The sequence below is a fragment of the Kryptolebias marmoratus genome, linkage group LG9 (assembly GCF_001649575.2).
Source record: "Kryptolebias marmoratus isolate JLee-2015 linkage group LG9, ASM164957v2, whole genome shotgun sequence".
In the NCBI taxonomy this organism is placed as follows: Eukaryota; Metazoa; Chordata; class Actinopteri; order Cyprinodontiformes; family Rivulidae; genus Kryptolebias; species Kryptolebias marmoratus.
This window is the reverse complement of record NC_051438.1, coordinates 3347761-3353175: the sequence shown is the minus strand read 5'-3', so window position 1 is coordinate 3353175 and position 5415 is coordinate 3347761.

Sequence of the window (5415 nt, the reverse complement as noted above, 5' to 3'; positions counted from 1 at the left end):
ACTGTCTTACTGCGTCCAACCTCAGCAGCGATGGCACGTTGTGAGAGGCCTTGCTTATGCAGCTCAACAATCCTACCACGTTCAAAGTCTGTGAGCTTTTTTGCTTTTGCCATCAGGAGGTCTTGACAGTGTAAAGACTTGACAGAAAATGACATGGAATCCAGATTTTTGCACAGCTTTTGGCTTTTAAAGACTATGGTCTTAAACATTTGATCAGCTGAAAAAATCATGTTTGAGTGTAAATGCAGTTTGCAGAAAATTCCCTGCTCAAAGGTTCTTGTCTCTTGCACTAATTTTTTCCTTTACCATTGTGAAGCTCTACTTAGAACCTTCTTAAGATCCAATAGTGCAAAATGCAAATTCTTGCAATGTTTTCACTGGTCTTAAGATTTTGATCAGGAGTGTATTAAAAAAATAATAATAAAAAAGGCCCATGTGGAAATGTTTATCTCCATTTTATCTCCAAGAAGGCAAAGAGCCTTTGTTGACATACAGTACATTCCAAGGAGAATTGATAAGACTTTGGCCTTCAAGGCCACATCGGGAAGCCAAATGTAGATAATAACAGAGTTGTTTTGGAACAGGCTAACTTTGTTTTGAGTCTGCCTTGAAGTACATTCAAATAGCCGAATTTCAGGTACAATCTGTTGTTCCGAGCAGCTTCTCCAAGATTTTAACCTTTTCCATATTCTGAGTCCAGAAATTGCATTTAGTCCAGAGGCCATTGTCTTTAATGATGGAATATCAGCCAGTTCGGAGTAGTTTGCAATTTTGCTCCTATTTACAGTCTGAGTGCTGGTCGATCTGTGAACCCATCAACAAACTTGACGATAATCCTGCCTCCTAACCCCCTTTCCAAACCCCCAGAGCACAGAGGAGGCACACTTTACTACCTCTCACACTCGTGCGCGCTCCCTCACGGTGGCGAGCCCGATAATTTTTTTGCATGACACCTGTCATCCTTCTCTCAAAAGGTGTCAGTTAGGGTACGGCCTATCCCCACCTGTGGCTGACATGCTCTGGCGGTGGCAGGTTAATTGCTTTTTTACCTTCTCCCTTAAATCTGTCCAGGTTCTCTTCACCTCGGCCATAGTCCTCTCTGTGCCAATCACTGAAATAACAGTGGAAACGTGTTGCCACTCACAACGCTTCCTTTTATTTGTAACGCCACTACTGTAGCTCCCAAAAATGGTATTTTTTTCTGTTCTCCACCTCATTTACCAGCACATCGATTTCTGCCTCAGTGAAATTTAGTTTCTTCGCTCTTTACTCTGAGGTTGCCATGAAATAACATTGATCAGCTGGCTCATTTAAATCCACCTTCACATTCATGAGGTGCTTTGACCTTTTATAGTTGAATGTGGGCGTGTGGAGGGCAGAACCTGAGTTCCTAGTATGCAAACTTTTAGGTACAAGTGTGATTTATAAAGGGAAATTGCTTGCTGGTGTGTGTATAGTTTTATAAATCGGAATTTTTTTTTTTGCGTACGCCAGTTTTGCCTTTTGGGTATACGCACACTTTTAGTATGAATCCTAAGGAATCTTTTATAAATGAGACCCCTGGTCAAGTTAGAGTTATCACAGCATGTTGCAATTTTTTATGGTCGTGGTAGTGCATCTCATTGGTATCTCATTTCTGATGTTTACCGGGCTTGTTGGGAAGCTTATTACAGAGCTCTGCAACTGTGTACCATAGGAATGTCAAACTTCATAGCTGGACACTTCATGTGTCAAAGATGATCTTTTTTGATTTTAGGGTCACAGTGTCAAAGATCAAGGTCATAGGTGACCCCTTTGTTTAAACCTTGTCTTTGCTCACGCAAATGACCCCTTTGTTGTGACCCTGTTTTAATTTGTTTTTAAATTTCACTTATTCTAAAATCTCACTATATAAAAGAAGAGATGGAAGTAAGTTGCAAATGCCACTACCACTGTAGTGACTAGACTGGGATGCGATTGTGATGATGTATTCAAAAGATGAATTTGGATCTGTCCTGTTAACCTACCAGCCCTGAAGCTACATAAAATCCAGCCATTTGAGCCGCCTGTGAATAAGCAAATCTGTCTGATTATTTTTAATTTCACCAAGGAGGTGTTGAGGAAACAAAATATTACTTAAATGAAACTCAAACTTTAAAAAACCTCTCCTCATGACGGAAAATGCACAAAGAAACCAGGAGTCAAAAATGGTCAGAAACAGTATCTTCAGTTTAAAAGATTTATTAGCCTTAGTACTAAGGGAGATACTCCTTACCAGCTCACAGCAGGAACACCAGAAGATGTCTGAGCTAAATCTCTAAAACATAGCATTTTAACCTGAACAAAGAACTGGCCCTTCCTCCTTCTGTCATCCTTCCGGAACCCTGTATATGGACTTGTTTTTCTCCATCTTCTGCAGGTAGTTTTCTTCGAGTGGGTTCCGGTTCCTAATTAGCTGACTCCTCCAGACCTCGTTATCTTCGTAGTTGGTACAGCCAGTCACGTACACTACAAACTCACATGACCTCACCAGTGCAGAGTTGCACTTATCCTCAGGTTAATACAATCAATAGAATTACAGAACATTAATACATGATTTTAACCGGTAAGGAGTGTCTATATTATAGTTTTCACTTCACAGAGGTTATGTTTTCAGTAATGCTGGTTTGTTTGTCCATCTGTTAGCAAAATTACTTAATAACTAATAAACAGATTTGGTTTAAATATTTACGAAATGTTGACATTGTCACAAAAAGCAAGCGATTAAATGTTGGTGATTTAGATCAGAGGTCCCCAACTCCCAGGCTGTGGACAGGTACCAGTCCGTGAGTTATTTGGTACCGAGCTACACAGAAAGAATAATTAACTTTCAGTATTTTTCTTTTTTTTCGGAGTCTGGACAACATTTGTTTTGAAAAATGACGGATTCACTCCACTACATCTGTCTATGACTCACGCTTGATGCATATCAAAATGCTTATCCTGGTCACATGATACGTTACCGCTAAAAACAAACCCACAAGCAGCAAAATGCATAAAAAACAAACGTCTCTGAAAGCCTTAGATGGGACCATCTAGTTACTGAGAAACAGGCAAAAGCCTCCCACTGATTCGGCATTAAGGTGAGTTGTATTCTTTGTGCACTTTATATTTGCGGTGTACCTTATTTTAAAGGGCAGGGTTTCCTCCAGTGTTTTATTAGCCTGGCGGGCCGCCAGGCTTTGCTGACCCTGCCGACAGGCTAAGCTCCGCTTGTTTATTATAAATACGTCATCTTTTTTTATACAGGTTTTTTCCGCCCGCACCCCCAAAACTGCTACTTTTGTCTACCTTACTGCGCGAGGGTGCGCGCGCCATCAGTGACACAATTGCGCTGTACCCACCCCTGCTCGAAGGTCCCGCGCGGTGTCACGCCGTGCACCTTTTATAACTTGGCGGAGAATACTGCTCCGACGTAAGCGCCAAGTATAAACGCCTCCACTGCGCGCTCAGGTCCGCGAGCTGTTCGCGGAGCAACGCACAACTCTAATGAGCCCTGAGGCCGAGCCTCCTTCAGCTACCGCTGGAGTTAGCAGGTCGCTGGAGCCACAGCAATAAATATCAGCGGGTTTATCCAAAAATGGTTAGTTGAGCTAAAATTCAGCAGGTGGCTTTACAAAACCGAATATGGTAAACTTGTTTTGTGCTTAGTGAAAATATTAATATGACTCGTGCTAATTTATCCTTGTTTATCAGTAAAATGATGCTATTAAATTCAGGATTAGATATGTTTTGTTTCCAACATGCAGCCTGTGGCACAAAAAGCACAGTACAGCATCTCTCTATTTTTCAGTTCTCTGTTGTTATTCATTGGCCTTGACGTGAGTCCTGTGTTGGTGCCTTGTTTGCACTTTTTATTTATGATAATTTAATTTATTTGTACATGTGACTTAAATTAGGATTCAAATTAGGTGCAAACAATTTATATTTTTATTTTAATTATATTTTTGTTTGAAAAAATATTTCAAAAGTGCCTTTTTGTAAAACCGTAGTTCTGTAAATATTTGGCACAAATATCTTACAATATCACATAATAAATAGCCATATTTTGAACTTTACTGTAAACTTTCATTTTTTATTTTACTAAATCATGGTCGGCCGGCAAACTGTCACCTACCACCGGGCTTCGCCTCTTTTCTGGGGGAAACTCTGAAGGGCATGTTTAAACATTGCAATATTGACCAGAAAACGGGGAGGAAGGTGTTATTCAAGTTGATAACACAATACCAGGACGCAACTAACAAAGCTGCGAGTACACATTGGATTTATGTTTATTACGTTTTAAAAAATATCCCCATTGTCATGCCGGTTGTTTCATTTTATTTTGTTGTATTTATCCACCACAACTTTAAAGGCCAGTCCGTGAAGATAATGTCTGATAATGAACCGGTCCATGGAGCTAAAAAGATTGGGGATCGCTGATCTAGATCACCATTCATTTTGTACAAGTATTTATTGGTTTCAGTAACCCTATGGTCTTGGTGGGGTCTGCACTCTCCTAATGCTTCTTGATATATTATTATCATGCAACAAACTTCTGTATATAGAAACAAAGTGAGAACAAACAGGTTGAATAAAATAGGATTTAACACTATTGTGAAAGTCTCCAGGTTACCTCATTCCAGAGCTACATACTGTATCATCATGCTGCCAAGGCGGTAATGAAGATTGGAAAAACTGGGAATGAGGTAACCAGAACTGCAGAGGTACAAAGGAACAAAATAAGCAGCACCTGTTATGAAGCAACTGCAGCACAACAGATCAAAAATAAACTGCTTAACTCATTATTGTCCACAAATTCACTTTACTCAATCCTTTTGGAGGAACTTTTCAAAATAATTTTACTTAGAATGTCATAGTTTTCTTTTTTTTGGTGATCACTGTCCTTTGGGGACATTTTGTCTTCTAGTGTGTATATGCAGCTTTTGTTAAATAGCTAACAGTTTTTACTTTTCCAAAGAATAACAGATGGGTTGATCCATGTTGCAAACAAAACAGCTGGCAAATTAAAGGTTGAAAGAGCTCTAAATATTTGGATGTTTGATGACATTTTTTAAAAAGTCCATTTTTAATATTTCTGCAACAATATCATATCCACCTACAGCCATTTTTAGTGCCGCTGAAAGCAGCAAGCCAGCTTTAGTTATGCCTCCTGTGTAGATCAATTATATAGACTTTTGTAATCCTCTATTATAATGGTCTTGGATTTAAACTCAGCCAGGTGCGCCTGAAGACATTTTTCTCAAGCAAAGGTTCAAAATAAGTACTTGCCTTGACAGCATGGGGATATGTAATGGCACAGAAATGAAGTGGCCCAGAGCCCTTTGTTATTCCATATGCATTCCTTACAACTCTATTAAGGACTTTTATATTGACAAACCAAGTGAATATTATATA